Source organism: Petaurus breviceps, unplaced genomic scaffold (genome assembly GCF_028583685.1).
Source record: "Petaurus breviceps papuanus isolate PSGF00001 unplaced genomic scaffold, PetGlider_PUasm1.0 90977, whole genome shotgun sequence".
Classification (NCBI taxonomy): Eukaryota; Metazoa; Chordata; class Mammalia; order Diprotodontia; family Petauridae; genus Petaurus; species Petaurus breviceps.
The window spans coordinates 52,050,816-52,075,670 of record NW_027187391.1 but is presented as its reverse complement, the minus strand read 5'-3'; the positions used below and the strand labels follow the sequence as shown (position 1 = coordinate 52,075,670).

General features: G+C 36.9%; 1 long non-coding RNA gene across 1 annotated transcript; it reads right to left on the bottom strand.

Moving 5' to 3' along the window:
* Nucleotides 1-377: 377 nt before the first annotated feature.
* LOC138153319 (uncharacterized) lies at nt 378-20,712 on the bottom strand. Its single transcript, XR_011166342.1, has 3 exons — nt 20,597-20,712; nt 880-1,053; nt 378-538 (listed from the first exon to the last, which is right to left on the bottom strand). It is a non-coding gene; the product is annotated as an uncharacterized lncRNA (long non-coding RNA).
* Nucleotides 20,713-24,855: the final 4,143 nt, after the last annotated feature.

The following is a 24,855-nucleotide window of genomic DNA, read 5'->3' as shown; positions in this document are numbered from 1 at the left end:
ACATAGCAGAAACTTAGTTTTTGTTTTATCAGTCACAAGTGTCAAAAATGTAAACAAGAATATCTCCAGCTTAGGAAGAAAGGATAATTCCTTCACTACAAGAAACCAAATTGACAGTGGAGTTATGCAAAGAGTTAACTCTAAACTCCTTTCTTTATAAAATATATATCTTTAGTTTCCTATAGTCAAAAACTAGGCATTAAATTCTAGTTTCCTGGGAACTTATGAATGTCTTTGTTCTGTATTATCTGACATGTATTGTATGACCTAAAGTTCCCGTTTGCTTCACATTTATACCATATCTGAAGGCCACAGACATTGAAAACTGGTAGATATCTGAGTCTTTTTTTCATATTTTTATTTTTCTATTCTTTTTTTTTCTGCAACTGAAAGCAATGTGGAGAAATCAGAAATGTGAATTTGACCTCTTCTCCTTCCTTGTTGCAAGTATCCAATATCTTTAGCACCTGTGTCTTCCTCCATTTTTTTTTTCCAATGTAGTATCATGAATATGATCTTATTGGTCTTCACTGAAGCTCTGAGAGGGAGTAAAAGAGGTATCACTTTCCTCATTTTGCAAATGAGGAAACAGAAGTGAAGTTATTTACCCCAAATTATACAATAATTTAGTGAGAAATCCAATTAGTGGAGAAAAAGTCTCATAGTCTACTATTCTTTCTACCTGATCATGTGCTTCTCCATAATAGTTCTGAAAACCAAAACAACACAAAAAAAATCTAAATCATTGCATTCTAAACTCTTCTGCAACAATCAGGTCTGTTTTTGTTTTGTTTTGTTTTTACTGTCAACTATAAAACAAAGATTTTTATCTTGATATTGTAATATGCAATAATTGGCCTTCCAAAATAACATACTCACCTGACAGGAAAGTTGCTCTAGCTGCATCCAAGAAGGTAGAATACAAACCCCTTTTCAACTGCATTCTAGAAAATGTCATTTCTAAAAGAATCTTCATTATATTTTGTGTTGAAATTTCCAGCAATTTCATTGATTCATTGACTTCTTTTGACTACGTAATTTTTTCTTTGCAAACTGCAAGTTAAAAAGACATTTTTCAAGAATATGAGAGAGTCTGTATTATAATAATAAGAGGAAAAAGAAGAAACAGAAGCATTTATATAGAACTTTATGAATCCTAAAGTGCTTTATACATAGTTTGATTTTATCCTCAAAACAACTCTGTGAGGTAAGTATTATTATTACCCCTTTTGCATATGCTAAAACAAAATCAAAGGTCAAGTCACTTGCCCCAGAACACACCTTGAGGAAGTGTATGAGGCCAGATATGAACTCAAGAATTCCTAAGGCTAAGTCTAAGACTCTATCCATGATTCAACCTAGGTTTCTCAGTCAGAAAGTTGGTCAAATGTGCTAATTTAGGAAAAATCTAATGTATGGCAATATACAATATACATATATATACATATATATGTATATACCGTGTTTCCCCGATAATAAGACCTATCCCGAAAATAAGCCCTCCCCTTACTGTGTAAGATTCCTCTGAAATAAGCCCTCCCCCAAAAATAAGCCCTATTGAGATTGCTACTATAGTGAAGGTGATCCCCTGCGCTACTTGCTACATTACGGTATCCTCTGTATGCGCCGTCCCCCCCCCCCCCCGTGAAACGCACGCCGCACTCCGAGCTGAATCCAATCAGAGCTGCAGCAGTGAGCGCGTCATCCTGTTCTTCCCCAGTGATTTGCTTATTGAATAAAGGTACATTTTTTTGTTCACATTTACCTGTTTATTAAAATTGCTGTCAATGTTCATTAAAATAAGCCCTCCCCTGAAAATAAGCCCTCTGGTGTTTTTCTGTCAAAAAAAAAATAATAAGACAGTGTCTTATTATCGGGGAAACATGGTATACATATATTCTTTATTCCATAGTCTGATTTTGTCATGATCTTTATGATTTTGTCATAAACTCTTCAAAGACAATGATCAGAGGAGAAATAAAGAATGGATGCCAAGTATTTATGGTCCAAGGAAATTGGGCAATTGGGTGAGGGATGGCCTAGAATTTTCTTTAAACATTTAGGAAGCTGTTATGATATCTTTAATATTCAAATTCATTTTAATGGATGTACTGATTAGGTACCAATATGACTGGAGAGACAATTTCTACATGCTGTGGTGTTTTTCTTTGTACTAACAATCAGCATGTCTATGAAATTATTATTGACTCTTACAAACAGACTCATCACAAAAAGTAAACATTTTCAGATTAATTTGAAGAAATCAAAACAAGTAAGCCTAATGGTTATTTTATTTTCATACTATAGCTTAATTAATGATAAAAATAGAATAAAAAGTTTAAATGGGAAATAACAATATTTTAACTAGGCAAAAGAAGCCAAAATACCAGTGAAATTTCTCTACCAATATAAGAACAACAACAACAATTAACATTTACATAGAACTTACTGTGTTCCAGGCACTGTACTAAGCACTTTACAAGTACTTTCTAATTTGATATTTACAGTAACCTTGAAAAATAAGTCTTATAATTATCACTATTTTACAGATGAAATAACTGAGGCCAATAGAGGTTAAGTGGCGGATGTTCATACAGATAGCATGTGTCTGAGATAAGATTTGAATTCAGGTCTTTCAGACTCCAGGACTGGGGCTCTATCCACTATATCTCCTAGTTACCCAGTGGCTCCAGGCATTTTGTGGCTGCCCTTTACTTCCTTTCTGACTTTCATCAAGTGACTCAACCTTCATTTCTTCATCTGTATAAAACAAGCGGATTAGACAAGGTGTTTCCAAATCTAGATATATGATGTCATTGTACGATGCAGTGCCAGATTAGGGAGATACAGAAGATACTCAAGAAGATAAACTTCTATGTGAGTAGAACACATACATAGATAAAGAAATATAATTTTGTGGATGAGAGAGAGCACTAAAATCTGAAGTAATTAGGAAAGACTTTGTTTGGAGGTAGCACCCAGAATGAATTAAAATATCTAGGGATTCCAAGATGCAGACAAAACAAAGCAAACACAATCAAATGCAGAGAAGTAGGAGTTCGAAAGTCATGCAGGCCAGCACTTGGCCAGAAAGTAGAGCAAGTGAAGGGGAATAATGTGACTTCAATCTGGAAAAAAACATTGGATTTAAATTAAATAAAATGCTAAATAAATGTCCAAGAGGTATTCTGCTACTTATGCACATAAACACATCAATCAGGTTGTCCACCTGTTAATTCTAATGCCCAAAACATGGTCTTTGCCCTATCAAGAAGGCCTTTATGACATCTTGCACGTCACTTTTCATGTACACATATAATTGGCAATTATCTATACAAGATAAATCAGAATCCATGATAAGTACCAAAAATGTAGGAAGATAAAAATCCCAGAATAAATGGATCATTTGCTTTGTTAAATGTGATATTGGGATCCCCTTGCTTCTAGAAACTGGATAGGTAAGAAATGGCTTCATAAAGGGGAAAGCATTTTATCCAGAATTGAGATTGGCAGAGGAATCTTAACAGAGCAACATGCATAGATTCCAGGTGTCAGGCAGAAATCAATGAGGTCATCGGTTCAGAGTCAGAAGAACAAGGCCCCTTTCAGTTGTGTAATTTCAGATCAAAATGTTTAAATCAATACCTGCTTCCAGTTAGTGACATTGCATGGATTTTCTAATGGAACTAGGGTACTGATTATTTTTGGCATGTGATAATATTTAAGAGATAAAACTTAGGCCCAGTGATCTATAAATCAGAACCCACCTAAACTACTTAGCAGTTTTAAGTTGTTCCAGGATACATTAAGAATAATGGAATCTATAACTTGGTCTACACACTTAAAAAAAATGAGAATAAGTAGATATGCATACAGGTAGATAAAACATGTATGTTCAAGGAACTGTGCTAAGATCTCAAGATAAGAATAGTCAAAAAAGAACAATTTTTTTTTCCCCTCAAGAAGCTTACTTTGTAATCAGGCAAAGAAACACCAAGCAGTAAACAAAGACTAAGGAAGAATGTGTGTGTACAATGATATGGATATGATTAGAAAGTGGCATGGCTGTCTGATTCTGGGAATGATAAAATGAATGCTCACCATTTAGAGCCCCAAATTAAATCAAATTCCAAGACTCTGTAATGGGAAAAAGTGGGATGATAGCCCCAAAACAGGTGGCATGGTGTGGAGATAGTTAGGAATTGGTGTGGAGGCTTTATTCTGGTCAACATAAAGTGGGAGATGAATTATCAGAGACTGGGGTTCCCCCCCAAAATCTTTCCTCTATAATTGGACCATAACTGAAGCAAATTGTTCTGCTTCCTCGCTCCTTGATTTATCTTTATGTTTGTTTCCACCTTTCCTCCCTTCCTTCCTTTTACTATTCCTCCTTTCCTCTCTTTTCCTTCTCCTTCTTACCAAGTCTTGTTACTGAAATAAATACATAATTTCATAGATTACCAAAGTGGGTAATACTGCCACGTTGGGGGTGATGGAAATATGGGGGAAGGGAGGGGCAGTCATAGCCTCAGGTGCAATTGGGGGGGGGTGTTGAATAAAAATAAGGGGGCAGTGAAAACATAAGAAAGAAGAGAAGAAAAATTTGAAAAACCATTCTTACATGTTTTGTCTGTTGTATAAAAGAGTCAAAGTCATAGCAATTACATTATTTTCCAAATAACCACACAAAATGCAAGTTATAACTTATCAGTGGTCAAATCCACCAACAGGTCTAAACAAGCAAGTGTTGGCAGACAAGTGCTTCACTCATTATCATGAAGTCCTACATGTATCAGCTGAAATATATACATGTAACAACTTGTTTATAATATGATACTGTAGGGTGGCTAGGTGGTGCAGTGAATAGAGCACTGCCCTGGAGTCAGGAGGACCTGGGTTCAAATCCAGCCTCAGACACTTAACACTTACTAGTCATGTGACCTTGGGTAAGTCACTTAACCCAAATTGCCCTGCCTTCCCCCCCCCAAGAAAAAAACAACAACCAAACAAACAAAAAATATGATCCTGTACGGTTACATGATGCAATATTGTATCATTAAAATTTCAATGCAGAAAAAAACGCACAAATTTAAAACAATTAAATTTAAGATGTGTCATTTAAATATACATATGTATGTGTATATAATATGCTTTGAAATTACTCAAATTTCAAAAAAAATAAACATTAAAGGGTTAAAGAAAATAGATTTCGGGGGAGGGGATGAGTTTTGTTTTTGTTTTTTGTAAAGGGGGCAATAGGACAAATAAGTTTGGGAAACTCTTTTTTATACTATGGAATAATACTTATCTAGATCCTTCTAAGGGCAGCTAAGTGGCACAGTGAGTTAAGTGTCAGACCCCAAGTCATTAAGACTCATCTTTTTGAATTCCAATCTGGCCTCAGACTCTTACAAGCTCTGTGACCCTGGGCAAGTCACTTAGCCCTATTTGCCTCAATTTTCTCATCTTAAAATGAGGTGGAGAAGGAAATAGCAAACCTCTCTAGTATCTTTGCCAAGCAAAACCTCAAATGGAGACTCAAAGAATCAGGCATGATTGAAAAATTACTGAACAAAGATAGTATTATGGCCTGAGTAAATGACATTAGTAGTTCCTCTCATTAAGAACAGCAGAATAAGACCTAGAGTATTGCTTCAGTTTTGGGTAATGGACAGGATCCCTCCAAATCTTGGTATTATGTGAGATCTTCCAGTGACCTAATGATTGAAGTGGGGAGGTAGAGAAGTCTAAGGTCCTTGAAACATTCTTTTTCACTGCTATCTCCTGCTGGAAGGGGAAACCTTTGCCCGTTTTTGTTATTGACATTTTACAGGAACTTCAAGGCTTAGTTAAAATACCACCTTCTGGAAAAGTAAAGATCCTATTAAGAATTCTCATTGCACCATGCTCATACTGAAGAGGGTCATCATAAAATTATGCAGTTTAGGCTAGGGGTCCACAAGACTCCAAAATACCAACACGCTGGGTCCTGCCAAATGAGTTTGACTCGAGTCTTTTCTCAGCCAAAGAAAAGTGAAGCTTATTAAAAGTTTGCTATATTGGGTAGACTCTTAAGGAGCCTTGGTATCTGTGATGCTTGCAATGGGCAAGCAGAGTAGAATCACCTGACAGAGTGTGTCTGTGCTAAATCATTCTCTGGCCTTCCTCTTCTCATGAAGATCTGCTGGGCTTCATATACAGAAAGATTATGGGAGGAGTCTAGGGGTGGTCTAGAGGAGGAGTTTGGGGAGAGTCTTCAGGAGGAGTCGATGTCAGACTTCAGTAATGAGTTTGTGGAGGGTCTTCAGGAGGAGTCAATGAGGTCAGACTCCAGTAATGAGTGATTAAGGGTGGGAAGTTGCTGGAGGCTACCTGGAGACAGACTAAGGTAGGCTAGGTCAGTTCAAAGGTGTAATTGATTTGGGTATGGATATTTTGGGAGGATCAAGGGTCGGAAATTGCTGGACAAAGGAGGGCTAAAGGCCTCAGGCAAATGCCTCAGTGGGAAGATTCAAGGAGAGCTCTAGGGGGTTCTCAGAGCCTGTACCCCCTCAATACCTACTACTTTTTATTTAACATTTGTACAATAAGTATTTGCATAGGATTACCCTCACCCCAAATAGTTTGAAAGCTTTTTAAGGACAAAGAAAGTATTATATCCATATTTGTATGTACCAAAGTGCTGAGCAAAGTGCCTTACTCTATTGAAAGGAAGCAATAATGATATCTTATATTACAAAAATGTTTGTGGAAAAGTGTTTTTACTCATGCAATTTCAATTGATTCTCACAATATTATTAGGTGTGAATAGCAAAGATTTTTAGTCACATGCAATAGCTAATTTTACAGTTATGTGTCTATTACTTATTTGGCTTCTAACCTTGATCAAGTCACTTAACCTGAGAATTTTCCAGGCAACTTTCCAAAATAATAATACTAACTGACCTTTCTGTTGCAGTTTAAGGTTTACAAATCATTTCACATTTAACCCTAAAGACTGTGCTGGGAGGTAGGCACTATTATTACCCCTATTTTAAAGATAAGAAAATAGAGGCTGATAGAGGTTAAATGACTTGCCCAGGGCTATAAAGATAGTAAGTAGCTAAGGCAAGATTCAAACCCAGGCCTTCCTGACTCCATGAATTTATGTTCAGTGCTACCTAACTATACTAAGCCTATAAACTGAAGAAAATATTTTCACTGACATTGTTAGAGTTCATTCCTTACTGGGAATTCCATATATACACCAATAAAACCATGAATCCAGGCCCTATTCTACCCCTATTTTATGGTGATACCAACTGATACTTAGAGAATAAGTGGCCAAGCATTCGTAGTAACTTTTAGGGTCTAAATAAGAGCTTTTTTTTTTCTTCCTTCCTTCCTTCCTTCCTTCCTTCCTTCCTTCCTTCCTTCCTTCCTTCCTTCCTTCCTTCCTTCCTTCCTTCCTTCCTTCCTTCCTTCTCTCTCTCTCTCTCTCTCTCTCTCTCTCTCTCTCTCTCTCTCTCTCTCTCCTTTCTTTCCTCATAGCTCAGCTCACATTTCATCACACCCATATACAGGTACTATCTTAGTACAAGCCCTTATTAAAAAATAAATACAAGTATCATATGGACATTAGTATGAGAGGCAGCCTGGCATGGTAGATAAAGAGTTGGTGGGGTACCTGGGGTCTAAACCAATTTGTAAAACCAGTTTGTACAATTGTAACTGCAATTTGTATTGTAAAATTGGAATCTGTAAAATCCCTTTCCCAGCCTCAAACTCTGCCCCTTCCCCCACTCAGCCTAGGCAACAACTTGTGACTCCTTTGTTCTTCCTTAATCTCTTCATGTCTCCTCTGTCTGGCCCAAATACTCCTTTGTTCTTGCCTCCTGTCTCCTCCAGTCTGGCCCAAATCTCATCTAAACTATCTATGTACTAAAGTCACAAGTTCCTCTCAGTCAGCTCTAACATTTATCTATGCACTGAGGTCCCTTCCCTCCATCTGGTCAGCCCTGACAATGGCAGCCCTACCCTTTAAAAGTAAAAGCTTGTACCCCTCCCACTTGCAGGTCCCCTAAAGGACTTTTGCCCACTTCTTATAGAAGCATAACAATAAACTTCTACAACTCTCACTCCAATTAAGCCTGAGGCCTTGAATTCTTTCCAGATGCCATTGCATGTTTTCTGGTCTTAGGTAAGATCAGAGTTCCTGTTGAACCCAGAGGGAGCCATCCCTCATCAGTCTCAAAGGCAAGAAAACTTGGGTTTGTGTCTTCAAGTTTATCCTCTTAAATATACTGGCTGGGTAAGTTGCTTCATTTTAGGACCCCCTGCAACTCTCTAAGAAAATAAACTTCAGAAGAATTGCTAACATAATCTGTTAGAGGGGGTTTCTTTGCCCAGAATGCCCTAAAACAACAAAATTACAAGTCCAGGTCATTTACACACACACACACACACACACACACACACACACACACACAATTGTACAAACACAAAATCCAATCAGTATAACTCAAAGGATTATTCACTTATAATTATTTCAAATTAGAAAATGTATTAAATGTACTTTGAAAATTTTGAAGCATTATCTAAGTGGAAGTTATTTTTATTATAATGCCTCAGTCTTCCTACAGTTTTGTGACAGAACTTCATTATTAGAAATTTGATTCTTAATAAAAAAAGTATTAAAAATGCTGTATGGAATTTATTCAGTAATAACATGATGATTACATATTGAGATAACACATTGTTCTAGTCTCTAATAATAGCTTCTTGTTTAGGACTCAGTGGCTTCCAGTGAAGATGCAGACTGGACTAAGGATACTAAAAGAAATAACCCTTTGTTAAAGGTCTATTTTACTTTACACAAGGGAATGCAGTTAAGTGAAGTAGGAGAGAATAGTGAGGGAATACAAAGAAAGGATACATCAAAATCACAGAACGCAGAGAGACACCCATGATAGCCATCAGGGGAGTCACAACTACTGGTGAGATGATCTTCAACCCATAGGGCTTTATGACAAGGAATTCATAATAATGTGAAAGGTCTCCTTCATATTTGGCATTTAGGTTATTCTAGGCTCTGGACAATCCTCCTCGTTCAGAGCAGACTCAGCTGGGTTGTCCTACATATCATGGGCCAGAGTAATGTAAATATGTTAGTTATTTTATTTGGAGACATTAGATACTGATTCATTTTCTACCTCTGATGTCACAGGTAGGGAGCTGCCAATTGTCTAGGTCACTGGACATTTCCATGTGATGGGGGACAGGATCCCAATAGGTTCAGCAGGAATTCTGATCTTATCTAAGACCAGAAAACCTGCAATATCGTCTGGAAAGAATTCAAGGTCTCAGGCTTAATTGGAGTGAGAGTTGTAGAAGTTTATTGTTACGTTTCCATGAGAAGCAGGCAAGAATCCTTTAGAGGACCTGCAAGTGAGAGGGGTACATGCTTTTACCTTTAAAGGGTAGGGCTGCCATTGTCAGGGCTGACCAGATGGGAGGGGCCTCAGTGCATAGACAAAGGTCAGAGCTGACCAAGAGGAGCATGTGAATAGATAGTTTAGATAAGATTTAGGCCAGGTGGAAGGAGACAAAAGGCAAGGACAAAGCAGAGTGTGGGCCAGGCCCAGAAAAAATGAAGAGATTAAGTAAGAAAAAAAGGGGGCACAGAGTGTTGCCTAGGTGGAGTGTGGAATAGGGAGAAGGGGCAGAGCTCAAGGATGGGAAAGGACAAATTGCAGTTACAACTTCACAGACTGGTTTTACAAGTTGGTTTGACCTAGACCCCAGGTACCCCATCACATGGAGGAAGATTATTGATGGAGGGTGGCAGGGAAGCATGGTAGAGTTCCAGGGCTGACTATGAAAAGGAATCAGGAAGGAAGAGAAGGCTGGATTAGGTCAGAATAATTTTATATCACACACACACAGGCACACACACAAACACTTCTAGGCCCAAAAGATCCATGATTTTTTTTTTTTAAGTAGTCTCCATAATTATTTTTGGTGAGTCTCCCTAAGGGAATTAAAATTTGATTAACTGAATTACCTTCTTACTTGGTTGAAATTTTTTCTTTCTTTCAGTCATGCAAATGAAGCAGAATTGTGGTATTATCTACAGATTAGGAATGTCAGCATCTTCCTAAACAAAGATGAAAGGTCAGGCAAACTTCACACAATTTTATGGCTTTATATCATTTTCTCAGCAATTTGACTACCGTGTTTCCCCGATAATAAGACCTATCCTGAAAATATAAGCCCTCCCTTTACTGTGTAAGATTCCTCTAAAATAAGCCCTCCCCCGAAAATAAGCCCTATTGAGATTGCTACTGTACTGAAAGTGATCCCCTGCGCTACACGCTACATTACGGTACCCTCTGCAGCAGTGATCGCGTCATCCTGTTCTTCCCCAGTGATTTGCTTGCTGGCGCCATTGAGAGCAGTGCCTCGGAGGAGAGCTGAGGCAGGACAACATAAGCCCTCCCCTGAAAATAAGCCCTCTGGTGTTTTTCTTTCCAAAAAAAATAATAAGACAGTGTCTTATTATCGGGGAAACATGGTAAGTGAATGAGTAGTTATCCCAGTGTTATTTCAGACCATAAAAATGCTTTTAAGCCAATGCTCACTTTGTAGATGACATAAAAGTGGGAAACTACCTAAAACAGCTGCTAAGTAATGGAGAGGATAAAGTATTGGAGTTGGGAAGAACTGAGTTCAAATCTTGCCTTAGCTTTTTAACCCTGGGAAGTCACAAAATTTCTTTCAGTCTTAGTTTCCTCATTTACAAACTGGGAGATGGGGTAAAATAGTATCTGCCTCACAGGGTGGTTTTGAAGATCAGATGAGATAATATATGTACAGTTCTTTGTAAGCCTTGAAGCACTATATAAAATCTAGTTATCACCATCATCATCATACTCATTGGATTACAGAATTCACAAAGATGTCATTAGGCTAGTATTTTTGATAAACATCTAAAATAGAAGCTGATAGGGATAAAATTTTAAAAAAGCATCTTACATTTGGGCTTAAAATAAAATCTAATCTACACATATAACCAATACTCAATCAACAAGCATTTGTTAACTATCTGCTTATCTGCTATGTACTAGGTTCTGGTGATTCAAATAAAAAAGCAAGGCAGTGCCTGCCCTCAAGAATTCATATACTACAAAAGGATGAAAGACTCATAGGTACAGATATTTCCTCTAAAAAGGACCTTAGGGTTTTAACTAATTAAAAGTTTGGTATTGGATTATTGAAGGCCTAAAAATCACCCATATCAATCAAAAGAGTAAGTGATACCTAACCTAGAGAAAAAAAGATTTAGTGGGCATTTGATAGTCATCTTTAAGTATATGAAGTATTATTATATGGAAGAGGAATTAAAGCATTATACTGACTTCAGAAGACAGATTTAGGAATGATGGTTGGATTTAGTAATAAAACTAGTTAGTGTAATTGATTTTTTTTAATCAGAAGAAATAGGAAAAGGTGCAAAACAAAAAGTAGGCAATTATTTTTCTTAATTAAAAAAAATTAAAGGTAGATTTTTCAGACTCCATAGACCACTGAACTTCATATTTATTACAGGCAAAATTCTAAAACACATTGTTAAAAGAGATTATTTGTCTATTTTTAGAAAATAAAGCAGTGGTCACCAAGAACCATTTAGTATTTCTTAATGACAGGTAATTCAGGTTCATGCCCTTCCCTTATAGCTGGCCTACTACACTATACCAGGAAAATACTAAAGACATTTGACAGGATAATACCCTTGTGCACAAGATGAAATGTTTGTCCCAAATGTTTCTACAGCTAGCCAGATTTGGGACCAGCTTGATGATTAGACCAAATTATAGACATGAATTAATTAACTTCAACATTGAAGGTAGACTATCTAGTGAGCAGATCCAAGAATTTGTTCTTGGCTCTGTTTTTTTTTCCTGAATACTTTTCTCAGGACTTTCATAAAAATATATTTTAAAAAAATCCTTGTCCACAAGTAACAAAATTATGAGTGATTAGTGCAATAATCAAGTCAGGATTTAAAAAAAAAAAGTATCTCAGTAGTCTAAAATGTTGAACTAAATGAAATAAGTGAAATTCAATAGTAGAAATGAAAAAGCTTACATGTGTTAAAAGCAGCTGAATAAATACAAGTTAGAGAAAACATACCTACGCAAGAGTTTATGTGGGGAAAAAAGACAGGGGTACTTTCATGGAATCCATGTTCAATAGCATGGCTTGGCAACCAAAATTGCTAACTCAGTATGGCTTGTAAGAAAGAGATACATTATGAAGAATGAAGAAGATGATGGATCTGCTATACAGTTCCTACTTTGACTACTTCTGAGTCTGATATTCAGTTTGGGGCATCACATTTTTAGGAAGGACATTGGCAAGCTTCTGTATTCCAGTAGAGCCAAAATGATGATACACTATTTTTTTCCCCTTATAGTTCCTTTCCAATGTATTTTCAGGATTAGATGAAAGAACTGAACATCATTATCTTTCAGAGCTGCAGATTGCGCAGCCCTGAAGCCACATGTGAGTCCTTAGGTGTGGCCTTTTGACTGAATTCAAGTTTTACAGAACAAATACTTTTATTAGGGGAATTTGTTCTGTGAAGCTTGGAATCAGTCAAAGAGCCACACCTGAGGACCTGGAAGGCCACATGCTGCCTCAAGGCCACAGGTTCCAAATAGGTTTAGGCATTCCTCTTGGTCACAAAGAGCACAGAATGAAGCAAGGTGTGGAAGTTAGAGAGGCTAACTTTGCCTCATTATCAGGGGGAAAACTCCCCAAAAACTTCTGATTTGAATTACCCATAAGTAAACTAGGTAGCTATAAGAGACCAGGGATTCATTATCACTTGTAATCTTCAAAAATAAGCTGGAGAGCAGACCACTTGTCACATATGATGCAAGTAAAATTCCCGGTCAGTGACAAGTTGTGCTTTATGAATGTTGAGTTTTCTTTAAATGCTGAAATTTTGTTTTTTCCTATGAGTCGGTGGTTTCTACTTCAAAACCATGGCCCCTCTACTGTTGGATTATCCCCAAAATTCCCTCAATGCTTGAAGTCTAAAATGGCCTCTTACCCCACAACACACTCACTATGGAATATTCCTACTTAAGGTATTCTCCATATCTAACAATGGTGAATTTCTCCAGGAGCTTCCATTTTGTAGAAGGTTTAAGCCTATCCTACCTTCATTCTCCTCCTGGCTATGTATATGACTTCTGGACTATGAAACCATGCCACCAGGCCTTCATATCTACCCCTCCTAACTTTTCAAGTTCTTTTTCTATATTGTCTTTCCTCTTGGAATATAAACTCCTTGAGGGCACTAGCCATCTTTCTTTTTGCTTGTATTTGTTTCTTCAATACATAGCACAGTGTCTGGTGCTTGGTAAGTGCTTAATTAATGTTTGCATATGTATATAGAGTGTTGACTTGAAATGAAGAAGACCTTGGAGTTCAAATCTTCTCACAGGCAATAAAATGCTGTCTGACTCTGGGTAATTCACCTCCCTCAGTATGAGGTTTGTTTTTTTTCCTTCTATAATTGGGGATAATAATAATACCTGCCTCAACAAATGAGATTAGGTGCATGGAGGGCTTTGCAAAAACTAAAGGACTCTCTTTCTCTCTTTCTGTAGATAGATAGATAGATAGATAGATAGATAGATAGATAGATAGATAGATAGAAATATAGATATGGTCTAATTTTATTATTGAGGGCAGGGATATTTTTTTCCTCAATTTCTGGTTCCTGATTCTGTCTCTTACATATGGTATTTTATACACACACCCACATATGGTAGCCACTATATATGTGTGTGTGTGTGTGTAAATATATATCATAGACATTAAATGTATAATATTATGTCTACCATATGTAAGACAGAATATATATGTATATATGGTATATACATATATACATTGATATATTTATATATACACACATCTGTATGTATGTGTATGCATATATATATGTATATATAGATGCATAAAACTTGAATTGATATGTGTTCTTTTTTGCTTTTTGGAGGGGGCAAGGTAGGACAATTGGGGTTAAGTGACTTGTCCTAGGTCACACAGCTAGTTTTGTGTTAGTTGTCTGAGGCCAAATTTGAACTCAGGTCCTCCTGACTCCAGGGATGGTGCTCTATATGTGCCACCTAGCTACCCCTGATATGCATTCTTTAGTCCTTTATTTAAAGAACTGTATTTAATTAGACCTTATCATATAACTTTAACAAAATATTTATTTCTAGGAATTCTTCGTTGTTTTTGTTTTTTCTAAATTCATTAAGTGGATAAAAATATTCTCAAACCTTAAGCCATAAAGCAGAATTGTAAATGTTAATTAATCAATGGTTTCCAAATTCTTTAAAGTTATTTCCTTTTATTTTTTTATATACTGAGTCAGTTAGCCTCTGTAATTTTCCTCCATTTTCTTTTATATAGCTAATACAAATTATAGATACATATATACATACAAGTCTATATGTATGTATGTATGTATGTTTATAAGTGTATATAAAATATATAAAAATCTTATCAATTTAAAATATTTCTAAGAACCTATAGAACATCATGAATATCATATATGTCATATCTTGAAAAATAAAAACAAAAACAAGCAAACAAAAAAAATAAAACCATAGTGAAATGGCAAACTTTAGCAAAACTAGGTCTGAGTCACCCTTTTTAACCTCCTTTAAGCAAAATGCATAAAGCTACTTTTTCCAAAATCCCCCAAGACTTGAGATAGGAAACACAAGGAATACGATTTCTTTGAATTCTTGTTTTATTTTGTTTCTCTTGTGTTCCATTTTCTTTTCTTCCCCTTTGTTTCTGAGTATTCTTCTACAGGGCAGAAGGTCAGAAGGTGTCTGAGTTTAAGGTATCAAGATCAGGGCTTCTGAAGTTTCAGAGTCAGACATTTGTAGCTGGTTCCTTCTTATTTCTCTGCATCAATCTATACATCAAGGCAACCCTTGCAGTTCAGGGTTGCTCTTTCTGCCTATCAGACATGCATTCAATATTCTGCTGTTACTCCTCTTCCTGCCTTGACTTTCCTGTATCTGGTCTTTACATGCCAGTCTCTACAGGAATAGAAAAGCATGGAATTAAATCTTATGTAAATGTTACCTTTGTCTCAGAAGGTTCATCACACATGACTTTGCTCTGTGGGACCTCTCTATTATTAGCCAGCTCATGCAAACATTGAGCTTCACTAATGTCAGAAAATGATTAACATAGCAAAATGAACAGCATAGATAAAATGTAATTAAAGATACACAAATGGGATTACCTATCACTTGAAATTACTTTCTTTATTAGTCATTTTTACATAGTAGAGCTGTAACTGTACATCATTTTTAATATAATAGGGTGAGTCACCTCTTACATAGAATTTAACGCAACTATTATTGACATTGCTTTGCCTATTGAATTGTGTTATTTCTGAGTGAGAGTACAATTATTCTTCCTCATAAAACAGAGAAATAGACTTTTTCTTAGGACTCATTTAGCAAAGGAATTTGAAAAGTATTTTGACTTTTATATTTCCAGTGAATAAAAGAAATTCTAGGATTGGAATAATCTTTCAGAAACTGGGCTTTCAGTCCATGCAGAAGCTTTCTAATGATTTAACACTTTTTTCTATTGACCAGTGATAATTCAATAAACAAATTCAACAAGTATATATTAAGCATTCACTGTTTACAATGCTGTTTAACCTTGTATAAGTCATTCAACCTCTTATTGTCCTAGTCAACCCTTTAAAGTTTAATCAATTAATAATTCAACAAATATTTGTTAAGAACATACTATGTTCTTCTACTAGAACAACATAATAAAATTGAAAAGACCAAAACAAACAAACAAAAAAATCCTGGCCCTCTAGTATCTTTCTTTTTATAGGAGAAAAGTGTATGAATATATGTAAAAATATACAAAATAACTGTTGGCTTAGGGTATTTCCTCATGGAAATTCATACACTATTGAGTTCACAGGCTAGAAGTTACTTGGAGAAAGTAGTCAAAGAGTAATGCTCTGAACATTAAATAATACTATGAACTGCCAGTGTTGTAAGTCTAATTCCTCTTTATTGTACTGATCTACAAATGAGTATTAGCTAAATTAATAACAATGTACTCTGAACTCCAATAACATTTAGGGAGAAGAGTAAAGTGTACAAAATTAGGGAAAAAATGACAACAAAAACATTATACAGATGAAGAATTAAAATACTTAAAAACTCTTATCAATGTAATGATCAAGCATAATTCCAGAAGATTCAAGTTTTAACTTGTTTCTCACATCTTGATAAAGAGGTGAGGGACTGGATATTCTAGTGAGATGTGAATTTCTAGACATGGTAATGATTGGGTACCTGGGGTCTAGATCAATTTGTGAAATCAACTTGTAAAACCAGTCTGTTCAATTGTAACTGCAATTTGTCCTTTCCCATCCTTGAGCTCTGCCCCTTCTCCCTATCCCACACTCCACCTAGGCAACACCCTGTGACCCCTTTTTTTCTTACTTAATCTCTTCATTTCTTCTGGGCCTGGCCCACACCCTCCTTCGTCCTTGCCTTTTGTCTCCTTCACTGGGCCCAAATCTTATCTAACCTATCTATTCACATGCTCCTCTTGGTCAGCTCTGAACTTTGTCTATGCACTGAGGCCCCTCCCATCTGGTCAGCCCTGACAATGGCAGCCCTACCCTTTAAAGGTAAAAGCATGTACCCTTCTCACTTGCAGGTCCCCTAAAGGACTCTTGCCTGCTTCTCATGGAAGCGTAACAATAAACTTCTACAACTCTCACTCCAATTAAGCCTGAGACCTTAAATTCTTTCCAGACGATATTGCAGGTTTTCTGGTCTTAGACAAGATCAAAATTCCTGCTGAACCTATTGGGATCCCGTCCCCCATCAGTAACTGGGGAAATATGTTTTGCAATATGTTTTGCTTGACTATATGTATTTGTTAAGGCATTTTGTTTTAATTTTTGCCCCTAGCAGGGGGAAAGATTTAAGGGGAAAATGATAATTGATGCTAATTGACCAAAAAAAAATTTTTTTTTAAAAAGAATATGGGCAAGAATCACATGGAGATAAGCCATAGGCAGTAGATATCAGTATTGATAGAAGGATTTCCCATATTGAGGAGATTACAGATTAATTTAGCTCTCAAATGAGAAATAACTGACATTTACTTACTGCTTTAAAATATAAAATGAACTTTACCTATGTTATCTCAATTCAAATTCATGGAGTTTAAATAAAGTAATATGATAAAGAATGTCAATGAAAATTCATTTGCCTTTAAATCCACATTGCTCATGAACTATATGAAGTTTTCATTGGAAACGTTTGCTAAGCAAAAAAAAAAAAAACAACACTTGGGGCATTCTCATATATTCTCTTTTATTTTGAACTTTATAAAACTCATTAGGTATGAATGTAACTTGTCATTTTATTATATAATTGTTTTAAATTAAAAGTTGACTAGTTCTACAAAGTACTAAGCCTACATAATATATTCAACAGCAGTAATTATAGGTCCTTTTGTTTCATCAATAAAGTTTTCTACATTGTACTCATTAAGTTACAAATAACATCTATGAATTAAACTTATAACTGACTTTAATTTTCTGGGTATATTTCATAGAATCTTACTAATGAAAATGAACCTGAAAGCTTATCTAGTATAACTCCTATGACTGGTCTACCTAATAATTATTATTATCCATAAATCCTTCCAAATAATGCTAGTCTAAATATATTAATGTTTCATTGTGCCTTCAAGTTCAGCAAATGTGGATCCAGTTCTCCTTAACAGCTCCAAATAGCTATAGTCTAATCCTACTAGTAATGCTATTGGTCCATGATGTTTCTTTGTTTATATAGCAAACAAGAATTTTTAAAAAATGTTTAATCAAATATTGAAAATTTTCTGGATACAAGTGAGTTCTTGTAGCAGCAAGCACCCCAAGCATCCTCAGGGTTGCTGCCAACACAGGTTCTTGGATCTGCTTTGATAAAGGAAAGCAAAATGGGTTAACAAGCTTACTTTAATCAGTCAAATATGTATCGTTTACCTAGTTCAGGGGAAAAAGGTCAGCACCCCGAACTTCAAAGTATACAGACAGAATTATCAAGACATAAACAGATCAAGTAGACAGATTTCCAAACTGTCCAACCATTACATCCATACCAAACAACATCTGGATTTCAAAGCTGGGGGGGGGCCCCCTCTGGACAACGGCTAGCCCAGAGTTTCATCTGATCAAATGACAGAACATTTCTCAAAGTGAGCCCCAAAACAAAGCTACACATCAGGGCTTATATAGCCTTCTCCTGGCTCAGAGAATGTAACAACCTTATTGACTCACTGGCCAATCAAGAAGTATCTACTGAAAAACAAGCCTCCTACCCCAGGCTCCAGGTGCACTTTAGCCTAGGGGCAGGGAAGATCTTTAAATTAACATTCCCATTATAATTCTAGTAATTGAATGTGTGTCACATATCAGTCTTTAAACATTGGGAATTATCATAGTGGATCAAAGTTAGTAAGGAATAGACTGTAGCATATTTTCAAAAAGAACCTACTGAAGGGAAGTATAGAATGCTGGCAAGAAAAAATCCAAGTCAGAAAAATTTGATTCAAGACCTCCCTTTGATACATAGATTCTTGCAGTCTTGAGACAGATAATTAATTTCCATTGGTCTCAATTTCTGTTTTTATAAAATGATGAGATTGAAATAGGTGACCTCTGTGGTGCCTTACAGTTTACATCTGTGACCATATGAATTTAACCTCTCACTGCTCTAGACAACTCTCTAAGGTGAATTGAATTAAATGAAAAAAATATCCATTTTCTCTTTTTTTTTGGTTTGTTTTTTTGGGGGGGAAGTCAGGGCAATTGGGCTTAAGTGACTTGCCCAAGGTCACAAAGCTAGTACATGTTAAGTATCTGAGACTGTAAATTATCCATTTTCAATATTTTAAATGTTTAATTATGGATAAATTGAAGGGAAAATGTCAACCTACTCTTGTAGAGGGTGTTTTCTCACCTAGAGTTCCTTCTACAAATATAATTACAGGTACCTTATCAATCTAACCCCTAATGCCATGTTATATATATATTCAAATATTAGTGTAAGAGGTACTATGAAGGAAATGTATAATTGTTGAAGAAAATGTTTCATATAGCAAGAACAAGAGAAAAGAGATGGATAGCACAAATGCTGCAATGATAATCATGAAAATAAACTTATATGATGTTTCTCAGCTTATTGGGTGCATTCTCAATATACCTTAGTTTATAACTAACACTAATGAGATTTTTCTAATCCTGATTTCAGCAGATGTCACCATTATTTTATAGATTTGTTAGATTAATAGATTTATTAGACTCTGGAATTTACTAAAGCAGGACTTGTTTGAGATCTTCCCCAAACCCTTTCAAATACCTGTAAAAAAACGACTCTAAACAAATTTTAGAGCTACAACCCTCAAAATGAGAGAGTGAAACAAATCTCCAACCCAAGACAGCCTGGAAAGTCAACAGGAGGATCTATTGCACAGAGCTGGGAACAGAGTATAGTCTTGCATGAGCTGTGCCAGCACAGACAGGGCTGGAACAGGCCTCAGGAGACTGAATCACTGGCAGCTATGGCAGTTTCCAGAGTTCTCAACCCACAAATGCCAAAGACAGCATAAAAGGTCAGTGGCAAAACTCTCTGGGATTGTAAAGTCACTCATGGGCAGCTCTCCTGAGGACTGCTGCTGTGAATAACTTTAAGGACCTAAGTGAATAGTAGAGTGAACTCTATTTATTCAGCAGGAAACTAAAGCAAAATATTCAAGACACTAAAGCACAACATTCACAACAACATCACAACTCATTACTAAGGTGACCACAATCTTAAACAAAACATCATTCAGTAAGCCACAACCACCTCAATCAATACACTGTTTCCAAGTAAAGTCCTCTTTCATCTTGACTCTTGAAGGCTAGCTTCCAATCATCCTTAAGCCAATAATCCTTAAGTGGTAATCATCCTTAAGGAGTAGCAGAAAGTACAAACACTACCCACCCCTAGGTCATAGTAAGTCACAATCTCACCAGTCAATACAGAGTACTACAGTAAAGTCTTCCTTCATCTTACTCGAGGCTAGCTTCCAAACCCTGCAACTCCTCTTCCACAAACTGGCTGCTCCCAGCTCTTGCCTGGATTCACATAATTCTTGTCTGGGCTCACCTGACTCTTACCTGGACTCAGGTAGGCAGCTCTTTTCTCCTATTTTATACAGCAGCTTACTGTTCCAATCTGTAGCAGCAAGCACCCTAGTATACTCAGGATGGCTGCTAGCACAGGTTCTTTGATCTGCTTTTCTAAAGGAAAGCAACTCAAAATGGATTAACAATCTTACTTTAATCAATCAAACATATATCATTTACCTAGTTCAGGGAAAAAATCAGCACTCTGAACTTCAAAGAATACAAACAGAAGCTACAACAGAAAATAACACAATTTAGCAGACAGGGCTTCCATCTGTCTGACCATTACATCCATACCTAGGTAGTTAACAGAGAGGGAAGAGCCAACATCTGGGTTTTCAATCTGGGGGGGGCCCAACAGCTGCCCAGAGTCTCATCTGGCTAAATCATACAACTCTTCCAAAGCAAGCCCCAAAGCAAAACCTCACATCAGGGTATATATAGCCTTCTCCTGGGTCAGAGAATGTCACAGCCCTCTTGATCCAATCACAAAGTAAGAGGTGTGGACATTCCTAAAAACAAAGCTCCACCACAGGGTCCATGTGACCACAAAATCAAAGTACTCCACCCCTGGCTCACAACTGAATTACAATTATCATCAGTTACCACCAAGCACATTCTCAAAGGGGAAGTGAAGAGCACAAAGGCCATCTACCCCTAAGCGCAACAAGGTACCAATATCATCACAGCATTTAAAACCCAAGGAGAGGTCTTTTCTCCATGTTGACCTGAGGCAAGTTCTCAGCAATCTCTGTTCCTGGGAAGACAAAACTTAACAAAGCCACAATATACATTTCCAGTGTCCTCGTCAATTCACTCTCTACCTGCAGAACAGTCTTAAGACCCCTGAAAACATCAGCAAGACCCTCCTCCATGATTTCTGTAAACATACAACAAGAAAATCCTCCTTCAGGGCTTCTGAACCAACAGCAAGATTCCAGGACCTCTGCAACAACAACACTTTCCTTTACCAGAAGACTAATCTGGCAAAATAACATCAAAACAGACATAAAAATAGCATACTCTCCATAGAGAAGACAAAAGCAAAACATTTATTCAGACACCAGAAAATCAAATCCCAACATCAGAAAACTAAATTCATCATAGCAAGAAGGAAATCTATACACAATAACACTGCAGAGAGTAACACCATCCCAAAGCCTTTCCCAAAACACTCACAAGCCTAGCTGTCTCCTTGTCTCTCTCTCTCCCCCCCTCCATTCATCAAACTCCTCCCTCCATAGGCTCCATGTGGTTACATTTGGCCTCTTAAGGGGCAGGGAAGATCTTCAAATTCCCTTAGACCTATTAAAGGGCAGGGAAGATCTTCAAATTCCAATTACCATTACATTCAGCTCCAAGATCTTTCATGACCCTTACACAGTTCAATTGGACTCTAGGGGTAACTGGCAACAAGAGAACTTTACAACAATATAACAGGCATAACAGAAAATAAGCACATAAAATAATATCTTACCGTTGAAGTTGAGCACAAACACCCCGTCATTCCCCCCTCAAATGAATGGGGCCCACAATGATAGGGTAAGAGGTGAAAGTCTCTTTTTCCATAACTACTTCCTGCTGAAATTGGATGTAGAGCTGTCCCTTCCCCAAGAGGTCCCATTTGAGAGGTCATTTCTTTTCCTGGCAGCCATCGTTTGGTTGACCCCAGGTCCAGGGGTGACACATCACAGTAGTATACAGGGGGTGACATCTGATTTAAGAAATTAGCTATCTACAGGTCAAAGCATTAAGCCTGCAGAAAACAAACTAGCAAAAAAAATTTAACAGGCAAAATGCCAAAAAGAAACAAAGAGATAATAACCAGTAGCAGGGTAGATATAGGATCAGCCTGTAGCAGCAAGCACCCCAAGTGTCCTCAGGGTCGCTGCCAACACAGGTTCTTGGATCTGCTTTGATAAAGAAAAGCAACTCAAAATGGGTTAATAAGGCTATTTTAATCAGTCAAATATGTATCATTTACCTCGTTCAGGGGAAAAAGGTCAGCACCCCAAACTTCAGAATATACAGACAGAATTATCAAGACAGAAAGAGATCAAGTAGACAGATTTCCAAACTGTCCAACCATTACATCCATACCAAACAACATCTGGGTTTCAAAGCCGGGGGGCTTTGGACAACGGCTAGCCCAGAGTTTCATCTGATCAAATCACAGAACACTTCTCAAAGTAAGCCCCAAAACAAAGCTACACATCAGGGCTTATATAGCCTTCTCCTGGCTCAGAGAATGTAACAACCTTATTGACTCACTGGCCAATCAAGAAGTATCTACTGAAAAACAAGCCTCCCACCCCAGGCTCCAGGTGCACTTTAGCCTAGGGGCAGGGAAAATCTTCAAATTTACATTCCCATTACACAGCCATGCTTCTGAAGTCCATGAACACACTATATCCTTATTCATTATTATTTACTGTTTTCTAATTTTCAGTTTTGGGGTCATCATTCTTTCCAGAGATATATTTTCTTTAATCTGAGCTGGGATCTGGCCAATTTCCTATTCTCCCTGCAGATGTGATGAGCTTGAATAAAATGTTTCAGGAGGGTCTACAAGGGTACCTCTTATTTTCCTGCTCAGTCTAATATTAATCCACTTTTCCTGATATATTTTGTATAGTTCATTAGTTGGAATGTCATCTATTCTTCCAAAATCCACCCCTGCTCTCAGTAGAGCAGTAAACTTCTTTTCTTGTCAATCTATTCTGAATTTCAATCCACTGGCTATTTACTCTTCTCTCATAAGGAAATGTATCTTTTTCCCATTCCCCCAAGTCACTTAGCTGTGAAATCTTATCCAGCACCTCCTAAAGAGAGTGTCCAATGTTACTAATTAGTAGAGTCAGAATTAGTTGCTTATAATAAGGAAGAGCCATCTTCACTATGATATTTCTATGAGAAACTGCTAAGGGATTATTGTGATAGGCCTTGGTATCTGCAGTCATGATAAGAGTTTTCATTATCTCCTCTTTTAACTTCCTCATATAGTTCCTAAGTGAATACCAGGATCTTTCTCCACTAGGCCACAGGGAATCAGTAGGGTGCATTTTATTGCATCCATCTGTTGCTAAAGCTAACAGATTGGTCATATTGCTACCTCCTAAAAATTTGCTGTACAAAAGGATTCTGACTAGTATTCATAAATTTCAAGTAATCTCTGTTATCTACCAATACTCCTCCAACCCCTTCATCACTGATTATCAACATCCAGCACACTAACAGTTTTTCCATCCCAACTTAATATCAATGACCTGCTGCTGAGTGAAATACTCAATTATCTCCCTGAAGACTGTGTTACCCCTAGGTTCTTTCGTTTTCTTCTTAGTATGGGATGAACTTTTGCCTGAGAAGCCTCATCTAATATTGTTTTCATTTTCCTTCCACACATTCTCCTGGTAGTTGTTGGTACAACTAGGCCCCGCCTATGGCAGAGCTGCATGCACCTTCCTTTTGCTAGTTTTTCACTTCTTTCTAGCTAAATTAGCAGAAATATTCTCATGCAAATTAGTCAGCTCCAAACAGTAATTTATTCTCCTACCATGTGATATCCTCCTACATGCTCTTTTGAAGGAGAGCCTGAATTATGTAACACAGATAGTTTCTCATTCAAATCAGATAACTTCCTTTCCATCTGAGCTATTTCCTGCAACAGCAGTGATAATACAATATTCACAGCAGCAACAGCAACCATGAATACGCCAGCATAATTCTAAATCACAAAATATAACAAATTTTACAAATAAAAGACAGAAACAAAACATTTATCAAACACCAAAAAGCCAAACCCCAACACCAGAAAACTGAATTCATCATAGCAACAAAGAAATGTATACACAATAACACTGCAGAGAGCAACACCATCCCAAAATCTTCCCACAAACACTCATAAGCCTAGCTTTCTTCTTGCCTGAATCCTCTCTCTTCTCATCATTCCAACTGCTCTGACTCCCAGCTACCTCTCAGCTCTGTTCCACCCTTCAGCAAACTCCACCCTCTACAGGATCCAAAGGATTACATCTGTCCCATTAAAGGGCAGGGAAGATCTTCAAATTACCATTACCATTACAAGTTCTCAGGTCAAGCAGAAAATAGTGCAAGCAGCTAGAAAGAAAAAAAATTGAGTATTGTGAAAATACAATCAAGATAACACAAGATATAATAGTTTCTATATTAAGGGATCAAAGAGTTTGGAATATGATAGTAGGGAGGTCAAAGGAGTTAGGATTAAGACCAAGAATCACCTACATAGCAAAACTGAGTAAAATACTTCAGGGGAATAAATTAAAATTCAATGAAATAGAGGACTTTCAAGCATTTTCAATGAAAAAAACTAGAGCTGAATACAAGAATCAAGAGAAACATGAAAAGGCAAACAAGAAAGAGAAACCAGAAGGGACTTATTAAAGTTGAACTATTTGCATTCCTACATGGAAAGATGATATTTGTAACTCACAAGACCTTCCTCAGCATACAGGTAGTTGGAGAAAAGATGATAGATAGATAGATAGATAGATAGATAGATAGATAGATAGATAGATAGA